The sequence below is a fragment of the Melopsittacus undulatus genome, chromosome 3 (assembly GCF_012275295.1).
Source record: "Melopsittacus undulatus isolate bMelUnd1 chromosome 3, bMelUnd1.mat.Z, whole genome shotgun sequence".
NCBI lineage: Eukaryota > Metazoa > Chordata > Aves > Psittaciformes > Psittaculidae > Melopsittacus > Melopsittacus undulatus.
In genome coordinates, this window is record NC_047529.1 from 25306030 (window position 1) to 25332545 (window position 26516).

The window sequence follows — 26516 nt, forward strand, 5'->3', positions numbered from 1 at the left end:
TAGAAAGCTGTTACAGAAAGGGAGGAAGGGAATAAATTCTTTTCTATGTCCAAGTAGCTATAGCGAGAAGTAATGAACTTAAATTGCCAGTAAGGGAGTTAAACTGGATAGACGGGAAAATATTTTCTAATGGTCAGGCTAATTAAGCATTAGATGGTCTAGGGAGACCAAAAAACATAAATTATTGAAAATTTTGAAAATGTATTTGGCAAAGTGTGATATGGCTACCATTCCGTCTGACTTCATCAGAGAGGATCTGGTAGATGACCCCTTAAAATTCCTTTCAACTCCACTTTCTGTTATCCTATCTTTATTTCATATTTTGTTCACATTTTACATACCATTTCCCAGGTTTTTGTATTGACACTGTTTTAAATTTATTTACAGTTTGGCCAACATGAAATGTCTTTTTGGCTTACCTTTAACAGATGAGCAAATTGTAAGCTGAATTACTCATTTATACTATAAATGTATAATAATTTCATATAAGAGTTAACTTCTGTATGATTTTGCAACCCATAACCCAGCACCACATATTTTGGCAGGGTGAAATTAATTAGTTCACTTTTATTTTCCTTTCTGCAAGATAAATAGCACAGCAAAGCTTTCATCCTTTTGAGAATTTTTCAAGGTGTGAATTTGCTCTTTAAATCCGAAGTAAAGGTGAGGAAACAAGTTTGATATCATGTGGCAGCATTCAGGAAATAGTTCTGCCACCTATCAGCCTTGAGAGGCCTTAAACAATCTTTTTTTTTCTCTTTTATCTTTCAAGACTGCAAGTTTGTTGGGACAAGAACAGTCTTACATTGATTACGTTATATCTAACACAAAGCAACCCCATTCTGATATTCCGTTTCCCATTTTTACGATACCCTCTTAGACTAAGGAAATAAATGCCTAATGACATAGCATGAAACAACTTGTGATGAAATGCATAAAAATGCAGCATATTGCAAATACATCACATTCTCAGAACAGCAGTAAGAAGTAACACCTCTTTCTCTTTTTTTCTTATATTTTAACTCATGTACTGACTGTGTGAAGCAGCGGTACAAGGTTTTGAGTGTTCCCATGAAAACTGCCAGGAAAGCCCCTTTCCTACTTTGCAAAGAGCGGTGCTGCATAATTGCTGCCCTGCTGACTTACATACTTTGTGCTATGCCATACATGCAGGCTTGCAAACACAGATTTAACTCTGATGTAAGCAGAAACCTCCGTGATCTGAAAAACGTCTGTCAAACAAAGCATGTATGAAAGCAAGTTTCCAGTAACTTTTGCTTTGCCGCCTTTTTAAGTGATTCATGAAAATAGAATAGAAACAAACACTGTGTCATTAGTTGTATCATGGAAATGCCTTCAGCAATACAAAGGACAAAAAAAGGCAATCTAGAAGAGACAAGATATAGATAGGAAACACTGAGAAAACTTGAGAGCTCATTTAGCTCCAAATATCAGAAAAGTCATTAGGAATCTTTCCACTAATTTTTCTCACAGTCTTTTGAACATATATATTTAAGTTACATTTGCCTTTCCTTCCCTAGACAAACATTGAGTGCTGTTGGGCTATAGAGAAAATTATTAATCTCTTCTGTTTTCTAAAGGTGATAACAGTTAAATGTTAATTTTATTATGTCATTATGTATCCGATTAATGATCACTGCATCCTACAAGATAAATTATTTTTACCTGCAATGCAAAAAGCTAAAAGAATTTAGACCACTATGCCATTGCTTTAACAGCAACATAATGAATTAATGTAATTCATTAACTACTGTAACTTGTTAAAAGTAATTAACATAACATGGCACAAATTTGGATCCACATTACTGCATAAGAGATAGACTAACTTGAATTAAATAATTCCTTGGTGTAACTGAGATAAAAATCAAGACCACCAGGAGGTTAGAATAGTTTCTGAGTATTAAAAATTCTTTCTATTTTGTTTTTATAGTACTTTGGACTTGTGCACTATCATCTGCCTCTAGTTGGGTGGTCATTTTCTTCATTCTTCACTGCCTTCCTCAATTGCTGCTTCATGCTAAGGAGCTTGTCAGTGATGCACTCTTCTCTCAGACACAAGGGTCAGACAACTAGGGAACAGACGGTCACAAAAAGAAGGTTGCTAATTTGTTCTTTTTTTGTTCCAATATAAAATAAACATACACATTTAAATTTAGTATTTTTTTTTTGGGGGGGGGGCTGGGTGTGCAGAAGTGAAAGTTTTATTTTCCACCAATATTCACTTCAAACTGAAAATTAAAAAAATTGTGACCTAAAGTTCTCAAGAGTTTTGAGTTGGAAGTGTCAAAGAAGAGAACAGGAAAGTGGCCAAAAAATATTAAAGCAGCATGACATTCTTTTCTAAAGAAATATTTTCTAACATTATTTTAGTGTTGGGAAAAATCTAATAACATTAATAACACTTCATTATTGATTTAAAATTGTAATAACAACTTTAAAACCCTATTTACACATCTAGAATTGTCAGATAATTCTGTCCAAAGATTTCTACCCTCAGAAAACTCAAGCTTCTTTAAGTTTCTCCTTCAACCTTTAAACTTCTGCCCAATAAAGTAATAAAATTTAGGCTATTTTGTACTAAGGGAAAAATCAAGTTCTAGAACTGAAGATTTTTTTATACAGCATGCTCCATTCCTGTGCCATTTCTGTGCAATTCAGAGGATCTAGTTCATGTGGTGTGGTGGGAGGGAAAAGACTGATGACCACAATTCTGACAAGATGGCACAGAAAGATCAGGTAACTTTCATGTAAGATAAACTTAAGCTTTCCCTTTACAGGAAGAATTTCTGGTCATTCACTGAAAAACAGCTGAATTTATTTGCCCTATTTCATAGACAACAGGATGAGGCTAATTAAGCATTTACTTAAAACCAGAGGAGGTCAATAGACAGCGTTGGATCCAGAAATTAATACAAGATCACAAAGTAGATTTACCATATATTTTGTTTTTATATTAGCTGTCCATTTGTAGTCTTACTCCGAGGAAATTTTCTCCAGTTTATGGTACTTTTATCAAGACATAGACTTCTTTGTACTGACTGTGAAGAGTATGTAGAAAGTAATGTACCACAGAATATTTAATAAATAGCAAGATTATAAGGTAGTATACCTTACTTACAGACTTATTTGTCTCCAAGATCATCACACTCAGAACTAAAAGGAAAGTCTTTAAGGACCAATTGCCCAAACATTAAGGTCAAAAGCTGGAGTTAAATTAAACATTTACAAAAATACTTTACCTCCATCTTGCTAATTCAAAGGGATGAAAAAAAGCAGGGGTAATTATTAGTGATTTAAAAGCTATTGCTAAGGTGATAGTTCATAGTTGTGTTCTTTGAGTGTCTCTTTACCTTCTTTGCTACACAAAATAAGGTTATTTCCAGAATTGTTCTAATCTAATTAGATCTCCTATTATCTCTCAGCCAAGCATAATTCACAGCCTGTGCTATAAACATCAGCTGTGATAAACATTACAAGTAAGATGCTGTGGAAAACCTTTGAATGAAAAAGCTGGAGAATTTCAGCTTTCTACATTCAATTATCTGATATTATGATGAATTTAAGGAGAAAGAGATAGAAGTAGAGCTAAAGATTATTGTGTGATAGGAGGTGGCTGAATATAGTGTTAAGCATCAATTATGTTCAGTAAAGGTTTCCATAGGTGAAAGCTAAAGGCAAAAAAATGAGGTAATGTGAGAAGAAGTAAGGAATAGAGTTTTGGATGAGGATTGGCACTTAATCTTTGCTCTGGTTATTGTTTGGATCCTTATATATATGTATACTGCTACTACCTAAGGATGTGTACAGGAGATTTTATTATTATGTTTGAGAGAGATACACAACAAAAAGAGTGTACACCCACAGAAATGGAATGAACAGCTTCCACATCACAAAGGTTTCATAGACCAGCTGCCATCTCTTTTTTTTGGTCTATGCAAAACTAAAATCAAGAGGTGTAACCCTTCTGCTAGTTGGTACTGGCAGCAGCCAACACTGTATTTACTTTCACAGTCCCACTTAAAGAATCTCATACTCCCATTATGGGAAACAAAAAATAAAAATAATAGCCTTTTCCTAAGTTGCTCTTCCCTGCATAGAAACACACTTGAGAATATTGGAAAGAAGAACTACACTGAAAAGAAAGGACAGAAACAAAAATCCTTATGGGAAGCTCAAGTTTATTTACATAGTTAAGAAACCTCAAAAAAGTTCTCAAGAGCTCTTATGCCCATCCTATCAGTACCTCCTTGAAATCTTAGTCTATGTGTCAGTGGTAATTCAAGAGCTGTTCACACCCATTTTAGCTATCCTTCTCACAGCTGCCTACTTTGTTCTCCTAAATGTGGCTTCAGAATCTTCAGACCTCTAGATGTCTATATGCTTAAAAAGATACATAGTTCCTTCTACCTACTTTATCAGTCCATCTGAATCTGCTGCCTGCTGGTAATTATAAAGAATAAGAGAGATAAATTAAGCACAACTGACTGTTTCCCACATCTCTTCCATGAGAAAAAAAAGACAGAAGGAAGGATGGAAGGAAGACATACCCTCTCTTTAGTGCTGTCTGTTCACTGCTGCAACACGACCAATAAAATTATATTAAAAAGAAGGCATCCTTCAGGCATTCAAAGGGCTTTTTCTGAGTGTACTATGAGGAACCACCATTTCATATGGTCTCTGCAATGATGCAGACATGGATTCTCATGAATTTTAAAGTTTTATTCTGATTGTTTGTTTGTTTTCCCAGAATTCTTTCAAACCACAGTAAGCTTTCCTAAAATGGTTGGTGAAGAGGAAGAAGAGTACATCAAGCTGTCAAAATGGCAGTGTGGACAAGGAGAAGACTTAGCTTATCAGTGCAGCTAGCTCTGTAGTCAAAGGGAGAAAGACTGAGATAAAAGATCTTTCTCTTAGTTGGTCTCAGGCCCTGGAAGTATGCTAGGAATGCTGCTCTCCTTCCAGAAGATCTGATTCAGTTTCACTTGTGGTGGCTTAGCTCCTACTGCCATCACTCTTGCAGTGACAGTTGCTATAGTGAGTGAGAAAGTGCCTTGCCTGGTTTTGAGTACTAACACAAAAGGCTGCCTGTCTCCTCTGCAATTTGGCAGGAAACCCTTTGGCGTGGGATGATGTGTAGCTGTGCACTTACTGAAGACCTCGCTGGAGCTTGTTCCTGAAGAGAGCAAGCAAGTACAAGCAGTGCTGACTCCTCATTTTCCTTAGAGGAAGCCTACCACAATATCTACATTTGACCCATGTGTTTTACCAGCTGTTCCCCCAGCACTTTATAGACTTCACACCTGTTTTGCACAAAAGAGAAAACATTTATTCATTTGAATGAAGCATAAAATGACTTAGCTGGCCATCAAAGGTCCCCTTGCATGAAACCTATCTCATATTTGTGAAGTCAGCAGTACTGAACAGCCCTTGGATACAGTTTTTTGCTCTTTTTGGGGGGGATCCCAGCTCCTAGAATGGATTTTAGGACTCTTTAGTTTACACCATTAATCTCCCTGTACAGCAAGAAACCTAAAAAAGAAGGCAATATAAAGAGATACAGATTTAAAAAGGGGCCACACAAAGTCTTCATGCTTCCATCTAGCACAAGCTAAGGATACAGGCTACCCCTCTGCTGTGAGGTTAGACGTATCCATCCACTTGGGAACCGAAAAGTACAGGAAGTTACTCCAAAAGATACAGTAAGAATTTTTATTTCTTATAAGTGATTATTGCTTTTGTTTCAATACAGTACATTAGCCCTGCACAACACAGTGGTCCATTCCAACTTCAAGAAACCCCACTTTCTATCCCGCTTTTAGAAGAGTTCAGATGTGTGTTCTCCCACTACTAGAGTAACATAATGGGAGGAAATTGGGGGATTTCCTTAAAAGATGAGTCATTTACCCATAAGGCTGTGGTCTAGGGTGAGATGCAAATACAAACATTCTGAGATAGGCACTGAACCTGGAGTGAAAAAGCTGGTGCTTTTTTTCTCGCTGGAAATGAAAGGGTTGGCCACCACTCCATCTTCTGTATCTGCATCTTAGTATGCTGTGAGCATGTTTCCACACTAAAGCATTTCAGAGAATTTAAACTAAAGAGTATTTTATTCCTAGCCTCTGATAAGAAAGAGGCACCAGCCCTGAGTTAAATACTCAAACCTGATATGTTCAAGCATTTTTTAGTACATATAAAGTACAATCCCAAGGAAGTAAAATTTTTTGTTGTTGTTGCAAATTGAAGTGCCCTTATAATTTATCTATGTTAGGATTTGGGCAACAAGTAGACAAAGAGGTTATTCTCCAAGATAAGATGTTGGTTGAAAAGAGCTTGAAAGCCACTTAAACACCTTTTTTATTTTGCAAATCGAGTCAAGCCTGACTCTTCTAAACACCTAACACAGGTGTTTCTGAAAACATTCTACTTTTCTGGTTTTGTGTGGATTGTTTCAAAGAAAAAATAAAGTAGAAAAAGCAGAAGAAAGGTACACCTTCATTTTACAAATACATGACCCAATATGGAACAAAAGAATGGCCTCATGCTTAAGGCATTGAACTATTATTCAGCAGTGACCTGGAGCAAGTAATTTAATCTGTCTATACCTGTTTCTATAGCAAAGGTCTCTTTTTCTTCCTCAGAAATTTAAGTAGTAAGGTCTTCATGAGAGAGTGTGTTTTCTTTTTTGCTTTTGCATTTACATTACATCAGAGAGCTGCTTTCTCCAAGAGCTTCAAAGTACCACTTCATCTTAAAAATATATAAACAGAATATAAACATAAACATAAAAAAAACTCTACAGTTTTTATGACCAGTTCTGGGGACAACAGTTTAGGTTTTGAATAAACAGGTTTTCCTCTGGATATATATTTGGAGATGTAGCATTAGATACATAGATTGAATATTGCAGAATACAGTTTAGTTTGTACACTTCTCAGTTTCCTCCAACCTTAAACGAACAATGCATAATCTAGAAAGATGATCTAATGTCATCTTCATTTGGTGGCAGTTTATCATGGGCTATATTCTCTGAAAGCATCATTATTTGAGATATTGTTATTCCTTTAGAAATCAAATCATCTCCAAGAAGGAGCTATACATATAAAATGGAATCAAAGCCCCCTTATCTTCAGAAGCACTTATAAATTATCTCACAGACCCAAATTAGAATGCCAAAGGGATTTGTCAGCAAAAAACAAAGGAAGCGCATGAACCTCCCTTAGGACAAATCTGATAGCTCATACTTGCATGTCAAATAGGCACTGCCCTTACCATATAACAATCAAACCCCAGATCCTCAGCTGGTGTGAGTTATCCTCTCTCACTAGTGGAGCTCTGTCAGTCTGCATCAGCTGAGGATGTGGCTCACTTGTAATTTATAGCAAACTGCCATGCCTCAGACTATGCAGCACAGTGTCTTTATCCTGGGATTCTTAGAACAGTCACAATAGCTTTCCTTGAAATGCAGCAATTAGTATATTTTTGTTAGGAAAGAAATTTTGTTCTTTAGCTTCTGTCAATAACATGTGAAAAGGTATTTCAGAAGTTTAATTGTTTAGCATAAAGATTAAATATAAGGTAAGTGGGCAGGAAGGTCATAAACCACTTTCTTAAGGAAAGGTTATTACTTCAGACTGTACTGAAACAAATCCCACAGTGTATCAAGTCTGCTGAGAGTGTATCATCTAAGAGAAACTGCATTGACTATTTTATTAATAAAACCAAAACTCAAAGAAAAATTTTATGTCACATGCAAATAACATTAAAATTGGCAACACTCCTATTTTTAAATTGTTTCATGGAAGTCAACTGGAAATTATGCACAAAGTATGGTATTTGTGACAGCAAAGGAAGTATGAGGTAGGCAGACTGGCATACATCTTTTTATATCTGCTGTTATCAATTAGAACAGAACATGCTGCAGAATACTCAGGACTTGTAAATCTCATTTGCTATGAGGAATGGGGTAAAATAGGAAAATGCTTCTGAAAGTTGGTAGCAAGAGGAATTGAACCTTAATCTGAGCAACTATATTCATTCATTTTTACTACAAAGATTTAAGCATTCAGCATAATGATTTGTGGGGTATTATGATGCCTATGACCTAAGTGCCCAGCCCTGAACTCCCAGGGTTACCATGGTCACATTGGGTCTGTACAGGTAAGTTAAAGAAAGCAAAGCTCCACATAGAGTCTCACAACAGACTTTGTGTTGAGTGCTAGAACAAATCGACCAGCCAACAGAAATTGTCGAAGCGAAGGGTATGTCTGAATTCTGCCAAGGAAGGGTATTAACCACAGATATGTCTGAACTTATGATGTTGAACCTGAAAGTACCCCTAGAATGTCTTTGTATCAGAATGTGGCCTTTTCCTCAGTAGCCTAATGGTCCATGTCTTTGCTACAGAAGTGGGTCATTTGACATCCATGTCCTCTTCAACTTGTGTGGGTTTGAAGTCCTTGTCAGGTGACTACTGCCACCAGCTGGCTATGCCATTCCCTGGACAAAAGTGTTCTCAGCCTCCAGTTGAAGATAGGCCACTCTGTATACCCTAAAAATAAAGTTTATTTGAATTCAGTAAGCAGGAAAACATGATGTCCATCTGTCCTGAAATGAAGTTATTTCTTCACCTCTGATTATAATACTCATTACAGCACCAAAGGAAAGTAGACTACTAGGAACAAATGCGGAAGAATGAAAACTGACATTGTGAAAAGTAAACCAAAATTCAGAGCTGTGAAATGCCGAAGTTGGGAAACTCAGGCAACTGGAACTCCATTTCAGAGTTCTGCAGGAAGTCTGGTTTGGAATTGCAAGTCTATTAAGAAGATTTCGTAAAATGCCATTGTAAAAGGCAGCAGAAGGCAGCGATGTGTGGAGGGTAGAATATGCAGTTCTAGTGCCTCAGGTTCAAAACAGATGAATTAAAAAAAAAAAAAAGACACAAAGAAGATCTACCAAGATGTAAAATTAGAAGACCTTGCTCTGACTGGTCTGGGAAAATGGTATAAGATTGTAGTTTTTCTAAACATGTCAATAAAGTACCAGGAGAAGGAAAAAGGGATTTTAAGCTGACAGTGCTGGCACAGGACAGACGGATATAAACTGGCTAAAAAAATATTATGCTGAAAACTTCAGTACTGCATAAAAAGAGTGAGGTTCTGCAACAGCAAACCAGTTGCAGTTGTAGAGGCAACTGCCCCAAATCAAAATAACAACAACAAAACAAGTTTTTAAGGAGGACTTTGATACCTTCATAAGAGGATTACCCACCATGGTTGCCTCAAGTAACAGGACATGGGTTTCCATGATCCAAGAAGTCCCTTTCAGCCTTGTGTTACTGTGAATGTATAAGTTCTTACTCAAATAACATAAATAGCTTAAGGTAATTTGAGTACTTAAGCAAATAGGTAGGTACAGCTCCATGTATCTAAGATCGTTTATTAACAGCACAATAGTACCTTATCTGTATTTAAAAGGAAATGGTTTTCCATTTCCCACTTTAATCTTTCCTCACTATCTATATTAATTATTAATGTCTGTGTTTTAATTATATTTTCCACTGCTTAAATCTGTTGGATGTCAGCCTGGTTTGCCCCAGAGACCCTGAGAGATGGATGCATTAGTTGCTACTATTTTAGCTAGATGCACACAGCTGAATTTGTAACAAAAAAAAAAAAAAAAAAATCAGCAGCCAGCAAGTTACATCTGAATCTCTGTCTACCTTACAGAAATGGCATATTTCCTTTTGTCAGCAAGTTGTATTATTTTCAAGCCTGTTGACATCAGTAGGCACAAGCTACTTTTGAGCTTAGAGAAAGTTCTACTTTTCTTCTGCACCCCATTAGTGCCTAAAGGCTTCAGGAACAGCTTTGTGACAGTAGAAGAACAACAGTAAAGAATGACCCAAAGCCGGCAGTGGATATACTCAATGGCTGCTACTTGTGCTTACCAACACCTTTTGTCTGAAAGTCACTGGTACCAGCAGAAACAATGTGGGAAGCACATAGAAAGTGTGTAATTAGATTACAGTGCTTCCTTGTAGCTGGTTTCTTGTAACCCCTGACCATGTTTTGTTTTCAGCATCAAGCTCATTGGAATCACATTACTGAGTAATGTAGACGCAGCACACTTTAGTCATAAGCAGCTGGATCTTAAAACCTCAAATGGGCCCATATGCTCATAGTCCTTGACAATTAAATCTTTTCCCTCTTTTTTTTTTTTGTACTATAAACTTTTTCTCAGTCTCTTCCCTAAGATTTTTCTCAAGCTTCAGAAAGCTGAACGTAATGGGAACATGCAAGAAGTCTACTACGCAGTTAATTCTACTTCACACTGCAATAAACTCCCCTGCATCTGAAGAAAGATATGATAATGGGTAGTCATCTCCTCTCACTTGTGTATTACATTTCAGTTACAGCAAGAAATTACAGTCATATTGGAAGGGAATGGAGGTTGACAGGACTGTGAAGAGAAGGAAAATGACTGATTCATAAGTTTTGTGAACCTATGTTGTGGTTTAAAACCAGTACAGCCTCTGAAGTTTTTCTTGTTATTTCATACATTTAGCATCCTTTTATAATTTTACACATTCATAGGCTAACATTAGGTGTATGAAGAAAATATTTTAAATTCTTTGTATTTTAAAAAATATTTTTATGTGCCTGTTTTCTTCTCAAAACCAATAATTCTTCATATAATTTGTAATGCTATTTTCCAGCAGGGAAAAAAAAAAAAAAAAGGAACCACAGAAGTCCCATTGGAATATTTTTGTCTTATTAGAGAAATTGATACAAACAATTCAGTAAGAAACAATAGCTAATGTTTCATACAATATTTTGAATAGCTGATCCTTAAGTGATTTTTTAACTCCATCTCTCTCTTTTAAAGTTAAAAATCAGCATATGTTTATTGAAAGGCCTGAGACAGAGTAGGAGACAATCAATATTCAGAGGTTCTGATTATCCTCAAGCCAGTTTCCACAACTACTTCATACTGTTTTCACTCATGTTAAACACCTTGGAAGGGCTGTCTTAATTTTATTTATGTCATTTTAATTGTATTGTCCGTATTTAGTAGGAGTTTGTTCGTGATTAGAAAAACAATGGTAGCTATTCTGCATTTCATTGTAACAACAGACTGCTACTTACAACTTTCTAGCAGAAATTATTGAAATTTCTCAGGTCACAGGAGGTAACTCTGTCCTTTAATCCTTTATATAAAGGGTCAAATTCCATTCTTGAAACTCAGGAATTTTGTCTCTGCTATTCCTATTGAAAGGATGTGTTGGATCACTCTGCTTTGATGGTTTTAAAGTATTTATTGCCTCTTGGCCAGTTTATAATTTTTCTTCTGACAGCACTGCCCTTTAATTTAAATAGTTTTGTTCCCCCCTTGCCCCATTGTTGCATTTATCATTTAGTTGAATCAACAGTTATATTACCTTTTATTTTCCTTAATTTTATTTAAGAGAATAAACCATTTTTTCCCAAAAGCTATCTATCCTTCAAAGAATCATTCGCTTAAGCTTTTTTATAAGACCTGCTCATCTATCAGTGAGAGGTAGCATCTGACCATTAACTACAGAACAAAGCCAAAATCTTCCCTCAGAGAAGGACTTCCAGTCATGTGCTTGCAATGCTTTTCAAGCATCAGGTTAATAACCATGTAAAGGAGGTGAAAAAAGTGTTTTCTGTTGATATACTATTAAAATCAGAAGACAGACTTCAGAATTGCCTAACTGTGAATAATGGATTTATGAACACTAACAACTACCTCTTAAAAACCTAATAACTGTGAAGCAAGCCATATATAACATTTCTGCTGCTGAAAACCTTTGTATGATATTACCTCTGAATTCCTAGAACTCACCATGGTTTTTTGTCTCCGCTTCCCTTCAGGGGCAACATGAGTGTCTGAAGTTTAAATTGAGACTTCTATTTTTGGTTACTGCCACACCACTTCTAAAAACCACTTCAGCTACCTAAGGTACAACCTAACAAAGTAAATCTTAAGGCTGAGAAGAAAATGATAAGAAAATGACTGTATTTTATTCTTATGCCTTGTCCACCTGACTTCCCAGCAGTTCTCCATGTTCTACATTCTGAATCCATTCTACCACTAAACCAATCATTTTATGTTAAAAAATTCATAACTTACAAATAAAGTACCTTCTAAGCTCATTCTGGAGTCAATGCTCTCTAGCATCTTCATCAAAAATCTAGATAATGAACTGTATTCAAAATTGCAGATGGCATCAAAATGAGTGGGAACAGCTGAAATGATAGAGGGCAGGGTCATCTCAGGTTCTGACCATCTTGGTTAATTACTGATACAGATTATCGAAAGAGAGCTGTGGAATCACCTTTAGGGTTTTTTTAGATGACTGATTAGATCTCTGAGCAACTTTGAGAAGGAGGTTACAGTATGTAACCTTATGAGTGCCCTTCCATCTGAAAATATGCTATGATCATATTCTTAACTGGGTGGGGTAAGAACACAAGTCTAAACAGGTTTCAATTTATTTTTACTTTTGGGTTTGTGAATTTCTGAATGATTTGCTTTTATTTCTCATAAATCAAAGGTACATCACAAACAACTTGATTTTGACTGGAAACTATTGGGATTTAACAAACACAGGTTGAAAAAACTGAAACAGATGAACTAGAAAAAGCATAGTTTTTTGCTGAAGGAGATGGCTGAAGTGAAATTTAGGAAATCTTTTCAAGCCCTGTGAATTTAGAATGAAGCTTTCTTTCACAGAATCATAGAATTATAGAATTATAGAATATCTCAAGTTGGAAGGGATCCATGAGGATCATCAATCAAACTCTCTGCTCCTCGCAGGGCTACCTAAAACTAAATCAAATGACTAAGAGCATTGTCCAGAAGATCCTTGAATGTGACAGCCTTCCCTACTCTAACCACTTCCCTGGGGAACCTCTTACAGTGATTAAGCAACTTCTCAGTGATGAACCTTGTTTTAATGTCCAATCTGATCTTCCCCTGATGCAGTTTCATTCCATTTCCTTGTGTCCTGTTGCTGATCACAAGAGGGAGATCAACACTTGGAAGTCTTACTGAGTATGAGGGCTCCTAGCCCTCTCCCTTACCACACCTTCACAGGCAAAGGCTAGTTAGCTTTCATGCTACTTAAACCCATCTCTGAAATTCAAAGGTGTTGATAAAACAGATGAATTGCATAGCCTAATTTTTTATGATCCAGGAAGTTTTGTGCAAATATAAGTACCTGATAAGTGCTTAGGCTTTTAGGTGATTCTATGAATTGAATTGCATCTTTGTATAATTCATGGTTTGTTATCACTACTCTGTTCACACCCTGCTGTGTGGAAGTTTACAAGTAACTCCCTGTGGTGCAAAATGCAAACGAGCTTCATTTTGTGAACAAACTCAATGTGAAGCTGTGTGTTATAACTTTCCTAGAAAGTAAGATATTCTGAAGGCAGTTTTGATACTGAAAATGCAGCCAGGCAATCATAAATTATAAAACTTTCAAAACCCTCCCATTTTATTTTAAATTCCTTTTATTTTTAGTGTTTAAAGTCTGCATATGTCAGTACAGTAAAAGCTGTGAAGCCTCTGAGGATTTAAGCAGTGTAATATATTTAACAACAGTGTTTCAGTGTAGGGAAAAACATGTACTTTTTACTACAGTACAAAGGAAAAGAGTGTGAATGAAATAAAAATAGTTTAGAAATATAAAACTATAAAAATAAAAGCAAAAACTTTTACTTTTGAGGTAAAAAAGAATTAATTTTAACCTTTACTTTTAAAAGTACTGGCCCATTATGTTAAAGGATTCTTTTTTTCCATGTCTTCTAGATTTTTTTTTGTGATCAGAACATTGTAATTCATTGGTACTATCATATTAAAAATGAATTCAGACATATTTAAAGAAACTTGGGAAAGATAACACTCATTCCTTTTACAGCCCATGCTGGTACTATACTAATTTAATGCATTTTAGCGTAACCTCTTGGGACAGCAACCCAGGCTTTTAGCACTTACTGGAAAGTAAGTCATCCCATGTATTGTTGCCTTGAAACCTGAAGCACTTTTTTCAAAATACAAGCACAGGAAGAACAAAACAATGAGGTATCACCAACTCATAAGGCACACAGAAATAAGCCTAGAAAACACCATTGAAATTCTGGGTTAAAAAACCAACCAAATTTTAACCTGTAGCTTCTCTAAGGCCAACTTACCTGAACTGCTGTACTGAAATATCAGATATGGTCAAGAGTATTAGAAAAATATTTACCTTGAGACGTAAGCCAACAGTTTAAGATACCTAACTTGTGTAACGCATTCAAAATTCAGAGGCATTGCTAAGCCCAAAGACATCAGTTAGTGCAATAGCAGGTATATTATTTCTTTTCAAATTTCTTTTCAAAATCTTCATTGCAGGCTTAGTCATTCCATAAATCCCTCTGTTTTCTCTTCCACGTGCCCATTCTTCCCAGCATAGAGATGGAAAAGGAATAACCATTGCTGGCCAGGTAGTAAGCACACAAGGAGGCTCTGAGCTAAATCCAGAACTGAAACAAGCTACAACGAATAACTTCAGGTGAATCCCTCCTGCTTATTCACCCCATTCTCTTGAAGCCATTTTGGTAAATTGAAATTGTAAGGAACGATTTGAAGATGCTGGTAGAAAAATGTCTGGATTGAATTTATAAAATTCTTGAATGAATTTTACATATATTTACACAAAGCTAATTTAGAAGTGTGATGTCTATGCTTTGCTGCATGTTAGAATGTTTTAACTTAGAAAAACAGAATTTCTACCTAAAATTACAAACTTTGTTAAACTATTAGGTCTAGTTCAGTTTCTGCTAGTATAGACTTTCCTAGAGATATCCTTGCGCAGTTAGTGTCCAGAGCAAATCCGTGGTTTCCTTGTAGAATTCCTGTGTGACCTTGAGATAGTATTTTGTTTTATCAAATAACACAATGCTCTGAACACATGCTAGTAAAATTCCCTACTTCATAGGGCAGACTGTGGGAATCAACAACAGGAATACCTGAGGTGCTCAACAGTCTGGTAATTATAACCATATAAGTAGTTACATAGTCAATCCACCTATGGTCAGATTGTTGTGAAAGTGTGTGCTCTATGTATCTGTGTCTGATGTGACATTTTCCTAGGACCAAATTATCTGGAGACATTACAAGCAGAATTGTGGAAGGATCAAAAACAACTCAAGTGGTTTACCCAGTCGCTTGTTGCAAGATAAACTGGAATGCAGCTGACACAAAACATCTCAAAGCCCTTGATTTGCTTTAGTGCCTTTTAAAATACTTCTGAAGAATGAATATGTGTGTGCACACAGGAGTTACTCCCAGCTAAAAACTCTGTCTGCTGATATCGCACATTAGAACACTGCATGCATCTATTCTAAAATCATATGCAACACTGAAAAAATATTTGACAGATGTATGGCTGTCTTTTGATCTTTATGAATTCCTGACATACTTCTACTGATCATGACCTTCTTGCTGCTTTCAGAGGTGTATAGAAATGAGAACCATCCCTTGTGTGCTGTCAATTTTTATCTTACCAGTGAATAGTGATAATTTTTTTCTTTTTTGTACATTTACAAGGAGTTACTCATAAGCCTGGGATTTTTAACTACATCAACTAGAAGAAAACATAATAATATAATAGTAATTATTAATGTAACATGTAATGGTTGGTTCTATAAAACAGTTAAGAAGCTTGTTGTCCTGTACATTAATCTTGATTTGGAGATTAGATCACTTTCCACAGAATTTAATGCAGTTTTGTTCCCAATTGCAAGTAAAATTCTTAAAGCACATCCTACTTTTAAGAATAGGACCTTTTAGCTGTGATAGACAATTCCTCAATGGCTGATCTAAACTAGTTCATGCAGTAAATATGGTATAACTGGAGCTGTTCCAGTTTTCTGATGACGATATTGAACCTAATAAGCAGATGGGATCGATATTTGCAGACTCTCTTCGTTGCTTCTCTGTCAAAGCATTTCATTTGTTCACTTACTCTTTAGCTTGCTTCTCCTGAACAGAGACTCAACCCCAGATAAAAATCACCTGAGAATTTCTGACTGAGGCAAGGGCTCATGTTTTAAAAACCAACCAACATGGCTGATGGACTCATATTTTGTCTGTTTAGGCCCCTTTACATGAAGAACTGCAGTGCTGTGACATCTCTTCCATACAGGTTGTAAGTCCATCAGTATTTGATTAAAATAATCTGCTGTCTTTCTTAGTAAAGACTTTTGTGAGTTCTTTCAGATAATTGACAAAGGTGCTACATAGTGTAAGAGCAAATCTGACCCCTGCAAGACCCATTAAAACATAGTCGCTCTGTTACACCTCCTTGTGTCTTAACTAACCATGTTCTAACCCACATATTTGATGACAAGTTGCCGATTTCGTTAATCAATGTAACTTCTTAGCTGAAATATTGAGTAGCTTGAAATTGCGTACTTCATCAAAGTCCATTATAGCAGCAGCCTTCCTGCTAATTTTCAAACTTGGGTTTGATTTTTAAATGTTCATGTAGGATTTAGGCTTTTTTTGCTTCTTTCTGCTCATTTTCTTCTAATTCTACATTAAACAAATAATCATCATCTGTTTTTTTGCCCAAGAGCTGATGTCAGCCTAATGGACTCCTTGTTACTCATGCAAGTTAGCTGAAAAGTTAGCAAAATGTGCATTTGTTTTTAGTCTCCAGAACTTCTTCAGTTATCTTAAAGTTAATGAAAACCACCACCAAGGATCCTAAGGTTTCCTTTTCCAGTGCTTCAGCTTGCTGTAGACAAATTATCAGTATTTGCTGACACAAAAAATTCTGACATAAGTAGTTGTTATCATCTTCTGAAGTTTCCAGTTGGAAAATGCGTGAAAAGCAAATATAACTGCCTTTCCACTTCCTTGTCTTTTTAATCCTTCTGTGCACAAACACAAAAAAATTGGCTTCACAAAAATAAATACAGAAACTTTCAGAAGTCTAATATACTTAAGGTTGATGGTCAAGAATCCTACCCGTGCCTCTCTTAACAGTTCTATAATTCTAGAATATTAGTATCAAAAAAATTACTGTTATTAGTAATATCTTCTTTCTTACATTTTGTCCAGCTTGCTCATATGTGCATACACGTGTGAAAGAACTTTTGCGTATATGTGTGTGGAGCTGCTTTCACTTCCTGTCAAAGTCAGTTTGTGGTTTCAGCCACTGTGGCCTTTCACAGATGTGAGAGTGCGGATTTCTGAATACCAACTAAAGTATTCTTAAACAATTTATTATTATTATTCATATGGCTTTAATTAAATTCTGCCTGCCTCCTGCTGGCCCAGCTCATATTTGTTTTCAGCTTTTTGAAACTGGCCCTTTGAAAGTATCAAGTGTGTGTATCATTGGTTTGGACTTTCTTCCTCTTAATCATTGCAAATATAATTAAAACAAATTCACCTCTCTCCCAGACAAACAACATTCTCTATGCAAGATAACTAATATCAAGTAAATTGTTTCATATCCTTGAGATTTTTGCATTTGATTTCTCATCCCTGATTGGTTTATGTGAGTGTGTTTCAGAAGAATGAACATCTTGTAATGCAACTTGGGTAAAAGTCAGTGCAAAGTAGCACCATGTAAGGAGAAACAGGAGCCAAGTTATTTCTGAAGTGAAAACCCAAGACCAGTCTTTTTTCTATAAGACCTGATTTTGACTTGGTTAGGTTTAGTCTTGTTGGCTCAGAGCTGCACTGAAAACCTGCATGGGGTACCGATAACTTTGGATCATTTTCCTGCTTCCCACACTCATGGGCCACCAGCATGCAGTTCTGCTTTGAAAGTTGTGAGTCCATCATCACATTTCCCTTAGTAGTGTAATACAAATATAGTCCTCAGCACTAAATAAAGAAATTATACGTAGACTTTTAAAAAGATACATGAAGTTAGACATTAAAGTGGTTTTGGTTTTAAACCAAATCCATGAAAGTTGGAAGCCTGGATGAGGAGGACAATCTTCTGTTAGATCATAATTATAAAGTTATTTTGATTCCTTCTGCTTTAGGCCACATACAACAGAGCTCTCACAATTTTATCTTCTAGTGATAACTGACAGTGTGTTAGAGCCATTCTGCAGGAATCTGACATATATGGAGAGCAATGGAATGGAAAAAGTAGAGTTAGTTTTGCCTCTGAAATATCTGCATTTTAAATGCAGACATTACTTATGGAACTCTGAAGGGCAGAAACTGGTGGTATTATAGACCTAAATAATCCAGAGACACCAGTGCTTGTCAGAAAACTTTCACAGAAAACCCATGCTTCCTTCTTATACCTGTCCCTTCAGCAGGTCAGACACAGACATATCTGAGAAATCATACTGACAGTACAGTATGATATTCTCTTTGGCCAGAGGACCTTGGACCTCAGAAGCATGAAGTCTGTGGCATCTTCTGGTACAGATGTCATCAGCTCACCTTCTTGTCCAACTGGTTGTGGTCTCAATTGCTTATTACTGACAGACCTCTAATATCTTCCACTGAAATCTATCCTTCACAGTGCAAACGCGACAAAATGAAGCTGCAGTGGAGGAAACAGGTTGTTTGAGCAGACATGGACTGCCATGTTTCTCTGTCTCTTGGGTGTCTTTGTGCTGTCTTGGGTGCAATGCAGAGGTGGAACAGTGGCCTAGAGCATCAGAAACCTCCATGTGTCACATAGTATATGCCTAAAATAGGTCTGCTTTGCTCAGCAGCGCTTGCAAGGAAAAAAAATGGGTATATGGTTAAGCCTGTATCATCATGCTTCATACTTCTGCCTATCTGACTTGTGTGTCCTAGAATCTGTCACCCGGGTTACCAGTGTGGGAAAAGCAGGTAAGGTGAGGAGCCTGGCTCTGTCAGGCGTCACAGCTCTCACAGAGTGCCACAAAAGATGAAAGCAGCAAAGGTGAACTTGGAAATTAAAATCTCTGCCACATTAAAAAAAAAGCCTAGAAATCAAACACTGAACCACATTATGATATCCTTTAAAATAAAAGGTTTTGCTTCAACTTTCTTGAGACAAAAAGTGTTAATTTTTGCAGAAAAGTATAATCTTTCTAGAGAAAAATTCTCATTCAGCTGTAATGAAGATATCTCTCAGTTCCTTCCATCTCTTTTACAGCTTTCTGTACTTTGAGACTTAACATTTTCAGAGGAAAAAAAAAACCCCACACAAAACCTGTGGCTTACTGAGTCACTTACTGGCAAAGGGCCTTGTTTAAATATCTTCCTGAAGTGGCTGGCTTGGCGTTCCCTGTCTCTGAGGATTTCTAACGGATTGTTCTGCCTGAAATTAGGCCAAGCAGTTTCCGCAAAAGAACTGAAGCTTTAAAAATAGTTACTAATATTTTTTTTTTTTCAGTTTAAATATATCAGCTGATTTCATCCATGATTCCTATTTCTCTTCCCTCCCCCCAACCAAAAAATTAATTTCTTCTTGTGTGGTACTACATCTTTGTTCTGAAAACAATTGAAAACTTCCCAGCTCTGTTTCTACACTCATAGATCTGGTATTCAGCCACGAAACAGATGATTGCTGCTTCAGTAGCCCAGTATCAATTTAATAAACCAACATTTTCAACAAGTTTATAATCACCTGGAGGATGGTCAAGCAGTGGAGCAGGCTGCCCAGACAGGCTGTGCAGGCTCTATCCTTGGAGGTTTTGAAGCCCTGCACATCTTCCTCTTACCCCATAGCTGTCCTTGCTGTGAGCAGAAGGTTGGAACAGACATCTCTGGAGGTGCATTCCAGCCTTCATGATCCCACGATCCTTTCCTGACCATCTTGTCAGCAATTGGTTTGTTTTCTTTTAAGTGCAATATTAGAATTCATTTTTAGTCAAATGTCTTTGTCCAAATCCTTAAATTCTCCCATTACTTCCAAAATATACAGCTATGTAAACATACAACACTGCAACGTCAAATTGCACTTTGGAGATTTCTTCATGTAAAATTAATGTCATAAACATGCAGTGTTTCTCTCCTCTAAGTAGTTCTAAATTAATTTAGTCTCCAGCTTTTCCACTTGACATCTTTTCTACCTATGTGGTCCTACTGATAAGCAGCAGTAGCACATAACACTATTATATAAATTGCTGTTGAGTTGAAACTGTGTTTTCTCACAATGAAAATGTTCCTCCACTTTTACACATTCACTTTTACCTTTGAATCTAATACTTTCTGACATGGTCTGGATGAGTCTAAATGCATTGCTATAGACTGTGCTCAAAGTGAGTGTCAGACTCCTTGTGTCAACTGCTTCTCATTTAAAAAATCTGAAGTAGCCCATCTCATTAAGGTATTTACAAAAATAAGCACATTTTCCAACTCTACAGGAATATTTGCCTTGATGTGCCTCAAATTAACATTTTCTGGAAAACCAAAAATATTTGATTTCCACTTGAGATACTCTGAAACAATTAGCTATATCACCCTCTTGAAAGGAAGGATATTAAATGAATCATAAAGGGCTGGGTATGCAAATCCTTGCTAAAGACTTGATTGCACAGTAATGGCAGAGCTGCACAACATGATATAGGAACCTGTCTGAGGGGAAGATTTGTAGGAATTTCACCTCCAGTATTACATATGGCAACACTACTATTATGAAAACTCTTACTCTTCGCAATTTTCAAAGATGAGTTGCTAGGTATTCTGTTCTAGGAAAGAAGTATACATACCCAATACTGTGAGGAAATCACAAAGATAGTGAAGGTTTGCAATATTTGCTGCAATATTTTTTAAACATATTTCTGAAGTTTGTACAAACCAGTTTGGGTACTATATAGAACATCTAACACAGCTATATTAATTATGTTAATATACAGCTACTTACATAAAACTGTAACAAAATCCTTGACTTGTGAAGTTGGTATAATTTTTGGCATTCATTTCAGAGAACCAAAATTTAATTCAGTGTGAATTCCCAAAAGGAATGCAATAACCTTTTACAAGTGATAATATACTAGCTCTTAGCAAATTAATCAGTACTTCAAAATATACCGTAGAAGGGGAAAAAGGTCCTTTGTACGCTTCTGGGTCTATTTTGTGTGTCAGCAGCAAATGTTCTAAACTGTAAATTATTTAAAAGTGTGGCACTCTATGACATCTCTTTAGGTTCAGATCACTGAATTTGTAATACATTTGGCTCTGCAGACAGAAACATTTCTACGTGATGCATGCAAAACATTTCTTCACCAAATTAAATAATGTGGCAAAATGTATGAACTCCAATGGGACGACATACTAGCTAATCTAAGCTGTCATTGAGTCATGGACTAATGAAGAAAGGATTAAAAAAATTAGCCTAGTTTTTCTCCTTCTCTTATCAACTGTCATTGCAGGAGTGTGAGTCAGGGGAAGATACTCATTCCTTGATTCTGCCAAACCTTTAGAAATGTTTAATATGATTATTACTTGTCCTCTAAGAAGTATATGTGTATATTGTGTGGCTTTTCTTCTTTTTGGTTTATCTCAAAACATTTTGCATATGGAATAAATATCAGTATTCTTTTTATATGAAGAAAATATTTATTTTGTTATATATCTTATTATTTCTTATATCTCTTATCTTACATTGTAAATAAATAAAAAGATCTTTAGGTTCTTGAAGGTTAGGAAGAATAAGAAAAGCTTTTCAGTATGTCAAAAGAAAAAGCTTTAACTAGTCAGTAGCTCTCCTTTGCAGCTGTCTCTCATGGCACTTAAATGACATTTCAAACTTCACTTCATCACCTTACTGAGCTAATGCACTCTACAACCTCACCAGATGTGTTTCTCTCAGCTGCAGTAAGCACTTTAACATGGCTTCACCCTCTCACTCCCCTCCTGGGAAACTGTCTTGAGAGGATATTTATATGTTAAATTGCAAGAGAACTATGGATGAGAAATACTAGTTCTCCTGTAGCCTATGAACTGATCTACATTACTTTCAACTCACTGAAACGGTTTCATATAGTTAGAGACACAAAAACCAGGGAGGAAAAAACAGTGGATTGCCTATTGTAAAAGTGGAGCCAAATGCCAAGGATATACCTGATGGAGAAGTAAGAGAAAAAGAAAAATAATTACACTGATAAAACTATATAAAACAACATGTACTTGTCTCTTCAGATACATCTGCAGTCAAGACTTACTCTCTTCTGAAATGTATTATGTGCTAGTGTAAATCCATTGACTTTAATTGCATTTAAGTCTACATTTTACCAATCTGATAAGTGATACAGGGTCATATACTGGTCCCCAGTCATTGCCTCTTTTTTTCTAAGATCAGTACTGCCTTTCTGCCAAGTAAAGTAGGTCTTTGGGCACTTCAAGGTTGACTTCTCATAGCATCAGTGGGCTGAGGCCAATTGCATGAGGTTCAAAAACGCTCAGTCCTGGGTCCTGCACTTGGACCACAATAGTCCTATGCAACCCTACAGGCTTGAGGAAAGCTGCTTGGTGGAAAAGGACCCGGGGGTGCTGACTGACAGCCACTGAACATGAGCCAGCTTGTGCCCAGGAAGCCAAGAAGGCCAAAGGCGTCCTGGCCTGTATCAGAAATACCATAGCCAGTAGGACTAGTGAAGTGAGCATCCCCCTGTATTGTGCTATGATCCCTGGATCCTCCTTTCAACCCTTCTTGTAGATGGGTGTCACATTTGTTTATTTCCAGTCAGCTGGGACCTCCCTGGTTAGCCAGGATTGCTGATAAATGATGGAAAGAGGCTTGGTGAGCATTTTTGCTGTCTCCTTCTGTACTCTTTGTGAATTCCGTCCAACCCCATGGATTTGTGCGTGTCTAAGAAGTGTAGCAGCTTGCTGACCATTTCCCCTTGAGCTTCATTCTGCTCCCTGTCCCTGTATTCCAGCTCAGATGGCTGAGTACATTGAGGATAACTGGTTTTGCTAAGACTGAGGCAAAGAAGGCATTAAATGCCTCAGCTTTTTCCTTATCTTTTGCATTCAGTAAAGGGTGGACATTCTCCTGAGCCCTCCTTTTGTTGCTAATGTATTTACAGAAACATTTTTTATTGTCTTTTATGGCAGTAGCCAGATTAACTTCTAGTAGGGCTTTGGGTCTTCTAATTTTCTCCCTGTGTAGCCACGTAACATCCTTTCAGTCCTCCAGAGTTGCCTGCCCCTTCTCTTAAAGGTCATAAGCTCTATTTTTTAATGTTTTCCAGCCAAACCTCTCTGTTCAGCCAAGCTGGTCTTCTTCCCTGCCAGCTTGTCTATCAGTGCATGGGTACAACCTCTTTAAGATCTCCTTCTTGAGGAACATCCTCAACACAGGACACTTATGATGTTGGTAGTTTCTGAGCATAGCTTCTTTGAATTGCTTACGCACATGAAACAGACAGGTGGAGAATTGTTAAGAAAGTGTTAAAGCCCAAATCTACTAGATTTCCATAGTGTAACACTGTCTGGGAATAACCTCCAACAATTCTAACACCAGTACTTTTGGTTTTAACCCTATACTTTCTGTAAAGCGTCTCTACATGGTAAACAATAATGGAACTTTCTTAAATTTTCAGATTGTATATCAATACTACAGATAATCTTATAATAGTACACTGTCATCATGACATTATAAGAAAATGTTTCAAACATACGGATGTAAACTTCCTTGAAAATATTTAACGTGAGCCCTTTATTATTTCCATTATTCTTGAAATACACTTTTACAAAAGCTCTTGGAGTAACCACCAAACATTCCTTTACTGAGGCAATTTTGAGAAAACTTGTGAAAAAATATTTCAGAAATTGACTCTCTTTAAGATTGCTGGATGATAAGTGTTGTCTTTGCTGACAGAAATTGTGTTTCGGTGACAATCCACATGCCTAGAGACAGATTATTCCATGGATTTGAGAGGAAATTTTTCCAGTGCTATCTCCATTCAAACCAGTGAGGGGCCTGGACCACAGCTAAACTTCAGATTTACCTGTCTAGTTAGATGGCTACCTAAGGTTTGTCATAGCTATAAAGTTATGTAAAATTTTTTATCCTGAGCTCATAATTACTGAAAGGAGCAGCACAGAAAACAGTGCTTATTAGAAACTTTTGTAAACCGGTTGCATTTCTGACATCTGGAGTATAATGTATTATTAACAAGTAAGTAAATGAGTAACAGAATACAGGACGATTATAACAATTGTAATGTATTACCAAAGCAAGATTAAATAGTCTCAAGAATGTTGGCATAGTGTGTAGCTAAGTTTATATATTCACAAGCTCAAGTCATTTAGAGTAATGTCCTTAAAGGGCAGCAGAGGAGGGCTAGTGCATGAAAGTCAGGTACTGCTTTTTTTGTTTGCTTTTATTGTTCTGCCTGGTTTCTTCCACTTTTTATCAGAGCTGTTCTGACAGTAAAAATTGCAAAAGCAATTAATAGTAATGGAGAGACAACTGTCATAGTACTTTACATCTCTTTCATGATCTGATGTGTACATCCCACTGTGTGGGTTACTGTCACATGCTACTGCCGGCACATAGCCCACATGTGGAGTCCAGCAGGCTTAGAAAGGAAACAGGAATCAAAGGCACTGCCCATGACTCTCACTGCCTCTAAACTGCCAAGCTGGATAATGCTCTCATTTAACTTCCTAAACTGAACTGGAAGGAAAGCATTTTGGCTTGCTCATCCCTCAGATGACTGGAACAAAAGATATCTATTTGTCTGTCAGCACTTATGAGACAGTCATTAAAATCTGTCCTTGAATACAGGCGTTCACACTGATTTTACTGGAATCCCAAGGCAAGATTCTCAGTAAAGGCACATAATAATTTCACGGAAACTGGTAGAATTATACTCATTTATACTGTCTAAAGAGATAAGCTATATATCTGAGGTGAAAATGTGTTTTTTTTTCCTAGGCACTAAAAAAATCACACAAAGTCAAATTCCAGGTTTGTTTGAATATTTTGTCTTCGACAAACTTTTATGTAGGCAGAATTGTGGACATCATTTTCCTGCTCTGAGTGGGACACAGAGATGTCAGCAGGTATTTACTGTCTCACGGGTTAAACTGGCAGAGGTGTTTGCAGCATTTTCTACTTTGTGTATGGGAAATACTACAGTGGTAGATGGGGATCTCGGGTGCTCGTTGGCAGCAGGCTCAACATGAGTCAGCAGTGTGCCCTGACAGCCAAGAGGGCAAACCACATCACAGGCTGCATCAAACATAGCATAGCCAGGCACTCAAGCGAGGTGATTATCCTGCTGTATTCAGTATGGTATGGCCTCACCTCAACTGTGTATTTGTGGGCCCCACAATTTAAGAAGGATGGGATGGTTATTCAGACAAGGACAACAAAGCCCACGAAAGGGCTGAAAAGCCTATCCTATGAGAAGCATCTAAAGACTTTATATTTGTCTAGTTTAGAGAAAAGGAGGCTCAGGGGAGCCTTGTTGCTCTCTACAGCTTCCTGAGGAGGGGTCATGGAGAGGGTGTTGCTGATCCCTTCTCCCTGGTATCCAGTGGTAGAATGTGTGGGAATGGTCCAAAGCTGCACCAAGGAAGGTTTAGACTGGACGTTAGGAATCATTTCTTTACCAAGAGGGTGGTCAAACACTGGAAGAGGCTTCTTAGAGAGGTCTGTGTTTAAAAGGCATTTGGACAATGCCTCAAATTACAAACTTGAACTTCTGGTCAGCCATGAAATGGTCAAGCAGTTGGACTATATGTCTGTGGTAGGTTCCTTCCAACTGAAATATTCTCTTCTTTTCTCTTTTCTCTTCTCTTCTCTTCTCTTCTCTTCTCTTCTCTTCTCTTCTCTTCTCTTCTCTTCTCTTCTCTTCTCTTCTCTTCTCTTCTCTTCTCTTCTCTTTTTTCTCCCTTTCTCTTCCCTTCCCTTCCCTTCCCTTCTCTCTTTTCTCTTCTTTTTTTTCTCTTTTCTCTCCTCCTCTACTCTCCTATCTTCTCCTTTCCATTCCTTTCTTTTTCTTTCTTCTTCTTCCCTCTTCTATACTCTCCTCTCTCTCTCTTCCCTTCTCTCTGCTTTGCAAATGATAATTTTTATATAGGCTACTGCTTTCACTCTTTTCAGTCATTACAGTGCCAAAGAATGATGCTACAAAACTGAATTTGAGATAAAAATCTAGTGTTTCTTAAAACATGATGATAAGAATGTAACTATGGCTGCAAAAGTATTCAATTCAGTCATAATTTAAGCACTTCACCACTCCTGATTGGCATTTATGCTGGTGTATAATATGGGAAACCTGACACAACAGGACAAAATATTATAATAGGAAAACTGACTGATTAGTTAATGTCTGCACAGCACCTTTAAATGTGAAGCACTGCCAACTTAAGGCTAAGAAAGCATTCAAAATGGCATGAAGTGTATAAGTTGAGTCTGAAAATTACACTTCTGATGAAGTAATGTATTTGTTAGCCTGTATCATTTAGAATTCTTTTGTGTTCAATTATTACTATGGCCAGGCATTTTCTGA